Raw genomic sequence first — 14,847 nt, forward strand, 5'->3', positions numbered from 1 at the left:
GGACGCTGGCTTCGAAATGACACCTCACTGGAGTCTGTGCGTGCAGCGGTTCGGGCCGCATTAATTGCGGAAAAAAGCCTAATAATAATAAGAATAAGAAGAAGAAGAATAAGAAGTTTACTACGGGGGAATAACAATATAGTGCTTTTTACAAAGCACTATAACTAGATGGGTATTTCCTGAAGGAACTACAGATAGTGCTTTGGAATGGTGCCCGGGCTGCCCCTGCAAGACTTTCACACTTGGGTGCCCCTCAGGCGCTGGTTTGGTGGGCGGTGTCACTCTTGGGCTGATTTGGTGGGTGGGGTCACTCTGGGTCCGATTTGGTGGGCGGGGTCACTCTGGGTCCGATTTGGTGGGCGGGGTCACTCTGGGTCCGATTTGGTGGGCGGGGTCACTCTGGGTCCGATTTGGTGGGCGGGGTCACTCGGGGTCCGATTTGGTGGGCGGGGTCACTCCGGGTCCGATTTGGTGGGCGGGGTCACTCCGGGTCCGATTTGGTGGGCGGGGCCACTCCGGGTTCGATTTGGTGGGCGGGGCCACTCTGGGTCCGATTTGGTGGGCGGGGCCCCTCCGGGTCCGATTTGGTAGGCGGGGTCACTCCGGGTCCGATTTGGTGGGCGGGGTCACTCCGAATCCGATTTGGTGGGCGGGGTCACTCCGGGTCCGATTTGGTGGGCGGGGTCACTCCGGGTCCGATTTGGTGGGCGGGGTCACTCTGGGTCCGATTTGGTGGGCGGGGTCACTCTGGGTCCGATTTGGTGGGCGGGGTCACTCTGGGTCCGATTTGGTGGGCGGGGTCTCTCTGGGTCCGATTTGGTGGGCGGGGTCACTCTGGGTCCGATTTGGTGGGCGGGGTCACTCTGGGTCCGATTTGGTGGGCGGGGTCACTCTGGGTCCGATTTGGTGGGCGGGGTCACTCTGGGTCCGATTTGGTGGGCGGGGTCACTCTGGGTCCGATTTGGTGGGCGGGGTCACTCTGGGTCCGATTTGGTGGACGGGGTCACTCTGGGTCCGATTTGGTGGGCGGGGTCACTCTGGGTCCGTTTTGGTGGGCGGGGTCACTCTGGGTCCGATTTGGTGGGCGGGGTCACTCTGGGTTCAATTTGGTGGGCGGGGTCACTCTGGGTCCGATGTGGTGGGCGGGGCCACTCTGGGTCAGATTTGGTGGGCGGGGCCACTCTGGGTCAGATTTGGTGGGCGGGGCCACTCTGGGTCAGATTTGGTGGGCGGGGCCACTCTGGGTCAGATTTGGTGGGCGGGGTTACTCTGGGTCAGATTTGGTGGGCGGGGTCACTCTGGGTCCAATTTGGGGGGCGGGGCCACTTGGGGTCCGATTCGGGGGTCCGGGTCACTCGGGGTCCGATTCGGGGGCAGGGTCACTCAGGTTCCGATTTGGGGGGCGGGGGCGCACTTACTTTTTCACACACGGGACCTGGGTGCACTTACTTTTCACCCACGGGACCAGGGGTGCACTTACTTTTCACCCACGGGATCGGGGGTGCACTTACTTTTCACCCACGGGACCGGGGGTGCACTTACTTTTCACCCATGGTACGGGGGTGCACTTACTTTTCACCCACGAGTCCGGGGGTGCACTTACTTTTCACACACGGGATCGGGGTGCATTACTTTTCACCCACGGGAGCGGGGGTGCACTTACTTTTCACCAATGGGACTGGGGGTGCACTTACTTTTCACCCACGGGACCTGGGGTGCACTTACTTTTCACACCCGGGATCGGGGGTGCACTTACTTTTCACACACGGGAACGGGGGTGCACTTACTTTTCACTCACGGGAACGGGGGTGCACTTACTTTTCACCCACGGGACCGGGGGTGCACTTACTTTTCACCCACGGGACCGGGGGTGCAATTACTTTTCACCCACGGGACCAGGGGTGCACTTACTTTTCACTCACGGGACCGGAGGTGCACTTACTTTTCACCCACGGGACCGGGGGTGCACTTACTTTTCACCCATGGACCGGGAGTGCACTTACTTTTCACACATGGGGGGGTGCACTTACTTTTCACCCACGGGACAGGGGGTGCACTTACTTTTCACCCATGGGACTGGGGTGCACTTATTTTTCACACACCGGACCGGGGGTGCACTTACTTTTCACCCACGGCACCGGGGGTGCACTTACTTTTCACACCCGGGACCAGGGGTGCACTTACTTTTCACACACGGGAACGGGGGTGCACTTACTTTTCACTCACGGGAACGGGGGTGCACTTACTTTTCACACACGGGATCGGGGTGCACTTACTTTTCACCCACGGGACCGAGGGTGCCCTTATTTTTCACACACGGGACCGGGGTGCACTTACTTTTCAACCACGGGACCGGGGGTGCACTTACTTTTCACACCCGGGACCAGGGATGCACTTACTTTTCACACACGGGACCGGGGGTGCACTTACTTTTCACCCACGGGACCGAGGGTGCACTTCCTTTTCACCCATGGGAGCGGTGGTGCACTTACTTTTCACCCACAGAATTGGGGGTGCACTTACTTTTCACACCCGGGACCGGGGGTGCACTTACTTTTCACACCCGGGGCCGGGGGCGCACTTAATTTTGCACACCCGGGGCCGGGGGCGCACTTACTTTTGCACACATGGGGTCGGGGGCGCTCTTACTTTTGCACACACGGGGGCAGGGGCGCACTTACTTTTGCACAACTGGGACCGGGGGTGCACTCACTTTTGCACATCCGGGGCCGGGGGCGCACTTAATTTTGCACACATGGGGTCGGGGCGCTCTTACTTTTGCACACCCGGGGCACACTTACTTTTGCACACCCGGGGCGCACTTACTTTTGCACACCCGGGGCACACTTTTGCACACCCGGGGCCGGGGCGCTCTTACTTTTGCATACCCGGGGCCGGGGGCGCACTTACTTTTGCACATCCTGGGCCGGGGGCGCACTTACTTCTCACACACGGGGCAGGGTGCACTTACTTTTGCACACACGGGGGCAGGGGCGTACTTACTTTTGCACACACGGGGGCGGGGGCGCACTTAGTTTTGCACAACTGGGACCGGGGGTGCACTTACTTTTGCACATCCGGGGCCGGGGGCGCATTTACTTTTCACACACGGGGTCGGGGGTGCACTTACTTTTGCACATCCAGGGCCGGGGGCGCACTTACTTTTCACACACGGGGGCGGGGGTGCACTTACTTTTGCACACACGGGGGCGGGGGTGCAGTTACTTTTGCACACACAGGGCGGGGGTGCACTTACTTTTATACACTTGGGGTGGGGGTGAACTTAGTTTTGCATACACAAGGGGTGCACTTACTTTTGCACACACGGGGCGGGGGTGCACTTACCCTCTGGGTCCAATTTGGTGGGCGGGGTCACTCGGTCCGATTTGGTGGGCTGACACCTCAGGTAACAATTTGGTGGGTAGGTCACTTTAAGAGCTGATATTATCTGGCAAAACTGTGTCCTGGTGGGGTCATGTAGAGTTTGTACGCGTTGGCATAGTAACTTGGTCTGACTTCGCATATCAATGAGCTGATCAGCCAGGTGGCAGTTGGCAGTTATTTTTTAAATTGCCTCAGATATCAGCCATTATAGCTTATGGCAAAATTTCCCTATTGAAATGCATTGACAATGCTTTCCAATGAGGGAAAAACAATTTTCAATCGCACATTGCGCCAAAACTACAAATCCGATCGACACGAAAAATACTTAGCACACCTCTCATGGACGCTGGCTTCGAAATGACACCTTACTGGAGTCTGTGCGTGCAGCGGTTCGGGCCGCATTAATTGCGGAAAAAAGCCTAATAATAAGAATAATAACTAGATGGGTATTTCCTGAAGGAACTACAGATAGTGCTTTGGAATGGTGCCCGGGCTGCCCCTGCAAGACTTTCACACTTGGGTGCCCCTCAGGCGCCGATTTGGTGGGCGGGGCCGCTCTGGGTCCGATTTGGTGGGCGGGGCCGCTCTGGGTCAAATTTGGTGGGCGGGGTCACTCTGGGTCACATTTGGTGGGCGGGGTCACTCTGGGTCACATTTGGTGGGCGGGGTCACTCTGAGTCACATTTGGTGGGCGGGGTCACTCTGAGTCACATTTGGTGGGCGGGGTCACTCTGAGTCACATTTGGTGGGCGGGGTCACTCTGAGTCACATTTGGTGGGCGGGGTCACTGAGTCACATTTGGTGGGCGGGGTTACTCTGGGTCCGTTTTGGTGGGCGGGGTCACTCTGGGTCCGATTTGATGGGCGGGGTCACTCTGGGTCCGATTTGGTGGGCGGGGTCACTCTGGGTCCGATTTGGTGGGCGGGGTCACTCTGGGTCACATTTGGTGGGCGGGGTCACTCGAGGTCCGATTTGGTGGGCGGGGCCACTCGGGGTACGATTTGGTGGGCAGGGCCACTTGGGGTTGATTTGGTGGGCGGGGCCACTCGGTGCACTTACTTTTCACACAAGGGATCGGGGGTGCACTTACTTTTCACACACGGGATGAGAGGGTGTCATAGTAACTTTATTCTGATGTTTGAGTTTGATAAATGATCATGTCCTAAAATGGACACCATACATTTCCATAGCTGCCATCTTTGGAAGGTCAAGTTGGGGGTAATGGAAAGTTCGCCATTATTTCCTATGGGAAACTATTTTTTTTTAAATGCAATTTAAAAAAAAACTACAAATCGGATCGACACGAAAAATACTTAGCACACCTCTCGTGGACGCTGGCTTCGAAATGATGCCTCACTGGAGACTGTGCGTGCAGCAGTTCGGGCCGCATTAATTGCGGAAAAAAGCCTAATAATAAGAAGTTAACCACGTTCGGATTACAATAATAATACTAGATGGGTATTTCCTGAAGGAACTACAGATAGTGCTTTGGAATGGTGCCCGGGCTACCCCTGCAAGACTTTCACACTTGGGTGCCCTTCAGGTGCTGATTTGGTGGGCGGGGCCCCTCAGGGTCCAATTTGGTGGGTGGGACCCCTCAGGGTCCAATTTGGTGGACGGTGCCCCTCAGGGTCCGATTTGGTGGACGGGGTCCCTCAGGGTCCAATTTGGTGGACGGGGTCCCTCAGGGTCCGATTTGGTAGAAGGGGTCCCTCAGGGTCCGATTTGGTGGACGGGGCCCCACAGGGTCCGATTTGGTGGGCGGGGTCACTCTGGGTCCGATTTGGTGGGCGGGGTCACTCTGGGTCCGATTTGGTGGGCGGGGTCACTCTGGGTCCGATTTGGTGGGCGGGGTCACTCTGGGTCCGATTTGGTGGGCGGGGTCACTCTGGGTCCGATTTGGTGGGCGGGGTCACTCTGGGTCTGATTTGGTGGGCGGGGTCACTCTGGGTCCGATTTGGTGGACGGGGGGTCCCTCAGGGTCCGATTTGGTGGACGGGGTCCCTCAGGGTCCGATTTGGTAGAAGGGGTCCCTCAGGGTCCGATTTGGTGGACGGGGCCCCACAGGGTCCGATTTGGTGGGCGGGGTCACTCTGGGTCCGATTTGGTGGGCGGGGTCACTCTGGGTCCGATTTGGTGGGCGGGGTCACTCTGGGTCCGATTTGGTGGGCGGGGTCACTCTGGGTCCGATTTGGTGGGCGGGGTCACTCTGGGTCCGATTTGGTGGGCGGGGTCACTCTGGGTCCGATTTGGTGGGCGGGGTCACTCTGGGTCCGATTTGGTGGGCGGGGTCACTCTGGGTCAGATTTGGTGGGCGGGGCCACTCTGGGTCAGATTTGGTGGGCGGGGCCACTCTGGGTCAGATTTGGTGGGCGGGGCCACTCTGGGTCAGATTTGGTGGGCGGGGTTACTCTGGGTCAGATTTGGTGGGCGGGGTCACTCTGGGTCCAATTTGGGGGGCGGGGCCACTCGCGGTCCGATTCGGGGGTCCGGGTCACTCGGGGTCCGATTCGGGGGCGGGGTCACGCAGGGTCCGATTTGGGGGGCGGGGGCACACTTACTTTTTCACACACGGGACCTGGGTGCACTTACTTTTCACCCACGGGACCAGGGGTGCACTTACTTTTCACAAACGGGATCGGGGTGCACTTACTTTTCACACACATGGGACCGGGGTGCACTTACTTTTCACACAAGGGACCGGGGGTGCACTTACTTTTCACACCAGGAACGGGGGTGCACTTACTTTTCACACACGGGACCAGGGGTGCACTTACTTTTCACTCACGGGACCGGGGGTGCACTTACTTTTCACCCACGGGACCGGGGGTGCACTTACTTTTCAACCACGGGACCGGGGGTGCACTTACTTTTCACACCCGGGACCAGGGATGCACTTACTTTTCACACACGGGACCGGGGTGCACTTACTTTTCACCCACGGGACCGAGGGTGCACTTACTTTTCACTTACGGGACCTGGGGTGCGCTTACTTTTCACACTCAGGACCGGGGGTGCACTTACTTTTCACACACGGGACTGGGGTGCACTTAATTTTCACCCACGGGACTGGGGGTGCACTTACTTTTCACAAACGGGATCGGGGTGCACTTACTTTTCACACAAGGGACCGGGGGTGCACTTACTTTTCACACACATGGGACCGGGGTGCACTTACTTTTCACACCAGGAACGGGGGTGCACTTACTTTTCACACACGGGACCGGGGGTGCACTGGGCACCTCAGGGTCAGATTTGGTGTGCGGGTCACTTTAAGAGCTGATATTATCTGGCAAAACTGTGTCCTGGTGGGGTCATGTAGAGTTCGTAGGCGTTGTCATAGTAACTGCATCTGACTGCACATAGCAGTGAGCTAATCAGCCAGGTGGCAGTTGGCAGTTAGTTTGAAATTGCCTCAGAAATCAGCCCATTATAAGCTTATAGGAAAATTTACCCATAGAGAAATTGCATTCCAAACAGGGGAAAAACGCAAATTGCGCCAAAACTACAAATCCGATCGACACGAAAAATACTTAGCACACCTCTTGGGAACGCTGGCTTCGAAATGACACCTCACTGGAGTCTGTGCGTGCAGCGGTTCGGGCCGCATTAATCGCGGACTGAATAATAATAATAATAATAATAATAAGTTGTCTACGGGGGAATAACAATATAGTGCTTTTTACAAAAGCACTATAATAAGAACTAGATGGGTATTTCCTGAAGGAACTACAGATAGTGCTTTGGAATGGTGCCCGGGCTGCCCCTGCAAGACTTTCACACTTGGGTACCCCTCAGGCGCTGGTTTGGTGGGCGGGGCTACTCAGGGGCCGATTTGGTGGGTGGGGCAACTCGGGGGCCGATTTGGTGGGGAGGCAACTCGGGGGCCGATTTGGTGGGCGGGGCTACTCGGGGGCCGACTTGGTGGGCGGGGCCACTTGGGAGCCGATTTGGTGGGCGGGTCCACTTTGGGGCCCGATTTGGTGGGCGGGGCCTCTCTGGGCCCGATTTGGTGGGCGGGGTCACTCGGGGGCCGATTTGGTCGGCGGGGCCACTCTGGGTCCCATTTGGTGGGCGGGGCCACTCGGGGTCCGATTTGGTGGGTGGGGTCACTCTGGGTCCGATTTGGTGGGCGGGGTCACTCTGGGTCACATTTGGTGGGCGGGGTCACTCTGGGTCACATTTGGTGGGCGGGGTCACTCTGGGTCACATTTGGTGGGCGGGGTCACTCTGGGTCACATTTGGTGGGCGGGGTCACTCTGGGTCACATTTGGTGGGCGGGGTCACTGAGTCACATTTGGTGGGCGGGGTCAATGAGTCACATTTGATGGGCGGGGTCACTCTGGGTCCGATTTGGTGGGCGGGGTCACTCTGGGTCACATTTGGTGGGCGGGGTCACTCTGGGTCACATTTGGTGGGCGGGGTCACTGAGTCACATTTGGTGGGCGGGGTCACTCTGGGTCCGATTTGGTGGGCGGGGTCACTCTGGGTCACATTTGGTGGGCGGGGTCACTCTGGGTCACATTTGGTGGGCGGGGTCACTCTGTGTCCGATTTGGTGGGCGGGGCCACTCTGGGTCCGATTTGGTGGGCGGGGTCACTCTGGGTCCGATTTGGTGGGCGGGGCACCTCTGGGTCCGATTTGGTGGGCGGGGTCACTCTGGGTCCGATTTGGTGGGCGGGGCCCCTCAGGGTCCGATTTGGTGGGCATGGCACCTCTGGGTCCGATTTGGTGGGCGGGGTCACTCTGGGTCCGATTTGGTGGGCGGGGTCACTCTGGGTCCGATTTGGTGGGCGGGGTCACTCTGGGTCACATTTGGTGGGTGGGGTCACTCTGGGTCACATTTAGTGGGCGGGGTCACTCTGGGTCACATTTGGTGGGCGGGGTCACTCTGGGTCACATTTGGTGGGCGGGGTCACTCTGGGTCACATTTGGTGGGCGGGGTCACTCTGGGTCACATTTGGTGGGCGGGGTCACTCTGGGTCACATTTGGTGGGCGGGGTCACTCTGGGTCACATTTGGTGGGCGGGGTCACTCTGGGTCACATTTGGTGGGCGGGGTCACTCTGGGTCACATTTGGTGGGCGGGGTCACTCTGGGTCACATTTGGTGGGCGGGGTCACTCTGGGTCACATTTGGTGGGTGGGGTCACTCTGGGTCACATTTGGTGGGCGGGGTCACTCTGGGTCACATTTGGTGGGCGGGGTCACTCTGGGTCCGATTTGGTGGGCGGGGCCGCTCTGGGTCAAATTTGGTGGGCGGGGTCACTCTGGGTCACATTTGGTGGGCGGGGTCACTCTGGGTCACATTTGGTGGGCGGGGTCACTCTGAGTCACATTTGGTGGGCGGGGTCACTCTGAGTCACATTTGGTGGGCGGGGTCACTCTGAGTCACATTTGGTGGGCGGGGTCACTCTGAGTCACATTTGGTGGGCGGGGTCACTGAGTCACATTTGGTGGGCGGGGTCACTCTGGGTCCGTTTTGGTGGGCGGGGTCACTCTGGGTCCGATTTGATGGGCGGGGTCACTCTGGGTCCGATTTGGTGGGCGGGGTCACTCTGGGTCCGATTTGGTGGGCGGGGTCACTCTGGGTCACATTTGGTGGGCGGGGTCACTCGAGGTTCGATTTGGTGGGCGGGGCCACTCGGGGTACGATTTGGTGGGCAGGGCCACTTGGGGTTGATTTGGTGGGCGGGGCCACTCGGTGCACTTACTTTTCACACAAGGGATCGGGGGTGCACTTACTTTTCACACACGGGATGAGAGGGTGTCATAGTAACTTTATTCTGATGTTTGAGTTTGATAAATGATCATGTCCTAAAATGGACACCATACATTTCCATAGCTGCCATCTTTGGAAGGTCAAGTTGGGGGTAATGGAAAGTTCGCCATTATTTCCTATGGGAAACTATTTTTTTTTAAATGCAATTTAAAAAAAAACTACAAATCGGATCGACACGAAAAATACTTAGCACACCTCTCGTGGACGCTGGCTTCGAAATGATGCCTCACTGGAGACTGTGCGTGCAGCAGTTCGGGCCGCATTAATTGCGGAAAAAAGCCTAATAATAAGAAGTTAACCACGTTTGGATTACAATAATAATACTAGATGGGTATTTCCTGAAGGAACTACAGATAGTGCTTTGTAATGGTGCCCGGGCTGCCCCTGCAAGACTTTCACACTTGGGTGCCCCTCAGGCGCTGGTTTGGTGGGCGGGGCCCCTCAGGGGATGATTTGGTGGGCGGGGCCACTCTGTGTCCGATTTGGTAGACGGGACCACTCTGGGTCCGATTTGGTGGGCGGGGCCACTCTGGGTCAGATTTGGTGGGCGGGGCCACTCTGGGTCAGATTTGGTGGGCAGAGCACCTCTGGGTCAGATTTGGTGGGCAGGGCACCTCGGTCAGATTTGGTGGGTGGGGCACCTCTGGGTCCGATTTGGTGGGCGGGGCACCTCTGGGTCCGATTTGGTGGGCGGGGCCACTCGCGGTCCGATTTGGTGGGCGGGGCCACTCTGGGTCACATTTGGTGGGCGGGGTCACTCTGGGTCACATTTGGTGGGCGGGGTCACTCTGGGTCACATTTGGTGGGCGGGGTCACTCTGGGTCACATTTGGTGGGCGGGGTCACTCTGGGTCACATTTGGTGGGCGGGGTCACTCTGGGTCACATTTGGTGGGCGGGGTCACTCTGGGTCACATTTGGTGGGCGGGGTCACTCTGGGTCACATTTGGTGGGCGGGGTCACTCTGGGTCACATTTGGTGGGCGGGGTCACTCTGGGTCACATTTGGTGGGCGGGGTCACTCTGGGTCACATTTGGTGGGCGGGGTCACTCTGGGTCACATTTGGTGGGCGGGGTCACTCTGGGTCACATTTGGTGGGCGGGGTCACTCTGGGTCACATTTGGTGGGCGGGGTCACTCTGGGTCACATTTGGTGGGCGGGGTCACTCTGGGTCACATTTGGTGGGCGGGGTCACATTTGGTGGGCGGGGTCACTCTGGGTCACATTTGGTGGGCGGGGTCACTCTGGGACACATTTGGTGGGCGGGGTCACTCTGGGTCACATTTGGTGGGCGGGGTCACTCTGGGTCACATTTGGTGGGCGGGGTCACTCTGGGTCACATTTGGTGGGCGGGGTCACTCTGGGTCACATTTGGTGGGCGGGGTCACATTTGGTGGGCGGGGTCACTCTGGGTCACATTTGGTGGGCGGGGTCACTCTGGGTCACATTTGGTGGGCGGGGTCACTCTGGGTCACATTTGGTGGGCGGGGTCACATTTGGTGGGCGGGGTCACATTTGGTGGGCGGGGTCACTCTGGGTCACATTTGGTGGGCGGTGTCACTCTGGGTCACATTTGGTGGGCGGGGTCACTCTGGGTCACATTTGGAGGGCGGGGTCACTCTGGGTCCGATTTGGTGGGCGGGGTCACTCTGAGTCCGATTTGGTGGGCGGGGTCACTCTGGGTCCGATTTGGTAGGCGGGGTCACTCTGGGTCACATTTGGTGGGCGGGGTCACTCTGGGTCACATTTGGTGGGCGGGGTCACTCTGGGTCACATTTGGTGGGCGTGGTCACTCTGGGTCACATTTGGTGGGCGGGGTCACTCTGGGTCACATTTGGTGGGCGGGGTCACTCTGGGTCACATTTGGTGGGCGGGGTCACTCTGGGTCACATTTGGTGGGCGGGGCCACTCTGGGTCACATTTGGTGGGCGTGGTCACTCTGGGTCACATTTGGTGGGCGGGGTCACTCTGGGTCACATTTGGTGGGCGGGGTCACTCTGGGTCACATTTGGTGGGCGGGGTCACTCTGGGTCCGATTTGGAGGTCGGGGCCCCTCAGGGTCCGATTTGGAGGTCGGGGCCCCTCAGAGTCCGATTTGGAGGTCGGGGCCCCTCAGGGTCCGATTTGGTGGTCGGGGCCCCTCAGGGTCCGATTTGATGGTCGGGGCCCCTCAGGGTCCGATTTGGAGGTCGGGGCCCCTCAGGGTCCGATTTGGAGGTCGGGGCCCCTCAGGGTCCGATTTGGAGGTCGGGACCCCTCAGGGTCCGATTTGGAGGTCGGGGCCCCTCAGGGTCCGATTTGGAGGTCGGGGCCCCTCAGGGTCCGATTTGGAGGTCGGGGCCCCTCAGGGTCCGATTTGGAGGTCGGGGCCCCTCAGGGTCCGATTTGGAGGTCGGGGCCCCTCAGGGTCCGATTTGGAGGTCGGGACCCCTCAGGGTCCGATTTGGAGGTCGGGGCCCCTCAGGGTCCGATTTGGAGGTCGGGGCCCCTCAGGGTCCGATTTGGAGGTCGGGGCCCCTCAGGGTCCGATTTGGAGGTCGGGGCCCCTCGGCCTCCGATTTGGAGGTCGGGGCCCCTCGGCCTCCGATTTGGAGGTCGGGGCCCCTCGGCCTCCGATTTGGAGGTCGGGGCCCCTCGGCCTCCGATTTGGAGGTCGGGGCCCCTCGGCCTCCGATTTGGAGGTCGGGGCCCCTCAGGGTCCGATTTGGAGGTCGGGGCCCCTCGGCCTCCGATTTGGAGGTCGGGGCCCCTCGGCCTCCGATTTGGAGGTCGGGGCCCCTCGGCCTCCGATTTGGAGGTCGGGGCCCCTCGGCCTCCGATTTGGAGGTCGGGGCCCCTCAGGGTCCGATTTGGAGGTCGGGGCCCCTCAGGGTCCGATTTGGAGGTCGGGGCCCCTCGGCCTCCGATTTGGAGGTCGGGGCCCCTCGGCCTCCGATTTGGAGGTCGGGGCCCCTCGGCCTCCGATTTGGAGGTCGGGGCCCCTCGGCCTCCGATTTGGAGGTCGGGGCCCCTCGGCCTCCGATTTGGAGGTCGGGGCCCCTCGGCCTCCGATTTGGAGGTCGGGGCCCCTCGGCCTCCGATTTGGAGGTCGGGGCCCCTCGGCCTCCGATTTGGTGGTCGGGGCCCCTCGGCCTCCGATTTGGTGGTCGGGCCCCCTCGGCCTCCGATTTGGAGGTCGGGGCCCCTCAGCCTCCGATTTGGAGGTCGGGGCCCCTCGGCCTCCGATGTGGTGGTTGGGGCCCCTCGGCCTCCTATTTGGTGGGCTGGACACCTCAGGTAACAATTTGGTGGGTTGGTCACTTTAAGAGCTGATATTATCTGGCAAAACTGTGTCCTGGTGGGGTCATGTAGAGTTCGTAGGCGTTGTCATAGTAACTGGGTCTGACTGCACATAGCAATGAGCTAATCAGCCAGGTGGCAGTTGGCAGTTATTTCTAAATTGCCTCAGAAAACAGCCATTATAAGCTTATGGCAAAATTTCCCTATTGAAATGCATTGGAGGCAATGCTTTCCAATGAGTGGAAAACAATTTTCAAACGCTAATTGCGCCAAAACTACAAATCTGATCGACACGAAAAATACTTAGCACACCTCTCATGGACGCTGGCTTCGAAATGACACCTCACTGGAGTCTGTGCGTGTAGCGGTTCGGGCCGCATTAATTGCGGAAAAAAGCCTAATAATAATAAGAAGAAGAATAAGAATAAGAAGTTGTCTACGGTGGAATAACAATACAGTGCTTTGTTCCAAAGCACTATAATAAGTTGACGACGGTGGAATAACAATATAGTGCTTTTTACAAAGCACTATAACTAGATGGGTATTTCCTGAAGGAACTACAGATAGTGCTTTGGAATGGTGCCCGGGCTGCCCCTGCAAGACTTTCACATTTGGGTGCCCCTCAGGCGCTGGTTTGGTGGGCAGGGCCACTCTGGGTCCGATTTGGTGGGCGGGGCCCCTCAGGGGCCGATTTGGTGGGTGGGGCACCTCAGGGTCCGATTTGGTTGGCGGGGCCCCTCAGGGGCCGATCTGGTGGGTGGGGCACCTCAGGGTCCGATTTGGTGGGCGGGGCACCTCAGGGTCCGATTTGGTGGGCGGGGCACCTCAGGGTCCGATTTGGTGGGCGGGGCACCTCGGTCCGATTTGGTGTGCGGGGCACCTCAGGGTCCGATTTGGTGGGCGGGGCACCTCAGGGTCCGATTTGGTGGGCGGGGCACCTCAGGGTCCGATTTGGTGGGCGGGGCCCCTCAGGGTCCCATTTGGTGGGCGGGGCCCCTCAGGGTCCGATTTGGTGGTTGGGGCCCCTCATCATCCAATTTGGTGGGCGGGGCCCCTCAGAGTCCGATTTGGTGGGTGGGGCCCCTCAGCGTCCGATTTGGTGGGTGGGGCCCCTCAGGGTCCGAATTGGTGGGCGGGGCCCCCTCTGGGTCTGATTTGGTGGGCTGGGCACCTCAGGGTCAGACTTGGTGTGCGGGTCACTTTAAGAGCTGATATTATCTGGCAAAACTGTGTCCTGGTGGGGTCATGTAGAGTTCGTATGCGTTGGCATAGTAACTGGGTCTGACTGCGCATATCAATGAGCTAATCAGCCAGGTGGCAGTTATTTTGAAATTGCCTCAGAAATCAGCTATTATACCCTATTGGAACAATTTCCCCATTGAAATGCATTGAGACAAAATTTTCAAACGCATATTGCGCCAAAACTACAAATCGGATCGACACGAAAAATACTTAGCACACCTCTTGGGGACGCTGGCTTCGAAATGACATCTCACTGGAGTCTGTGCGTGCAGCGGTTCGGGCCGCATTAATTGCGGAAAATAGCCTAAAAATAATAAGTTAACCACGTTCGGATTACAATATTAATACTAGATGGGTATTTCCTGAAGGAACTACAGATAGTGCTTTGTAATGGTGCCCGGGCTGCCCCTGCAAGACTTTCACACTTGGGTGCCCCTCAGGCGCTGGTTTGGTGGGCGGGGCCCCTCAGGGGATGATTTGGTGGGCGGGGCCACTCTGTGTCCGATTTGGTAGACGGGACCACTCTGGATCCGATTTAGTGGGCGGGGCCACTCTGGGTCAGATTTGGTGGGCGGGGCCACTCTGGGTCAGATTTGGTGGGCTGAGCACCTCTGGGTCAGATTTGGTGGGCAGGGCACCTCGGTCAGATTTGGTGGGTAGGGCACCTCTGGGTCAGATTTGGTGGGCGGGGCACCTCTGGGTCAGATTTGGTGGGCGGGGCACCTCTGGGTCACATTTGGTGGGCGGGGTCACTCTGGGTCACATTTGGTGGGCGGGGTCACTCTGGGTCACATTTGGTGGGCGGGGTCACTCTGGGTCACATTTGGTGGGCGGGGTCACTCTGGGTCACATTTGGTGGGCGGGGTCACTCTGGGTCACATTTGGTGGGCGGGGTCACTCTGGGTCACATTTGGTGGGCGGGGTCACTCTGGGTCACATTTGGTGGGCGGGGTCACTCTGGGTCACATTTGGTGGGCGGGGTCACTCTGGGTCACATTTGGTGGGCGGGGTCACTCTGAGTCACATTTGGTGGGCGGGGTCACTCTGGGTCACATTTGGTGGGCGGGGTCACTCTGGGTCCGATTTGGTGGGCGGGGTCACTCTGGGTCCAATTTGGTGGGCGGGGCACCTCTGGGTCCGATTTGGTGGGCGGGGCCACTCGCG

Source organism: Ranitomeya imitator, chromosome 7, assembly GCF_032444005.1.
Source record: "Ranitomeya imitator isolate aRanImi1 chromosome 7, aRanImi1.pri, whole genome shotgun sequence".
Classification (NCBI taxonomy): domain Eukaryota; kingdom Metazoa; phylum Chordata; class Amphibia; order Anura; family Dendrobatidae; genus Ranitomeya; species Ranitomeya imitator.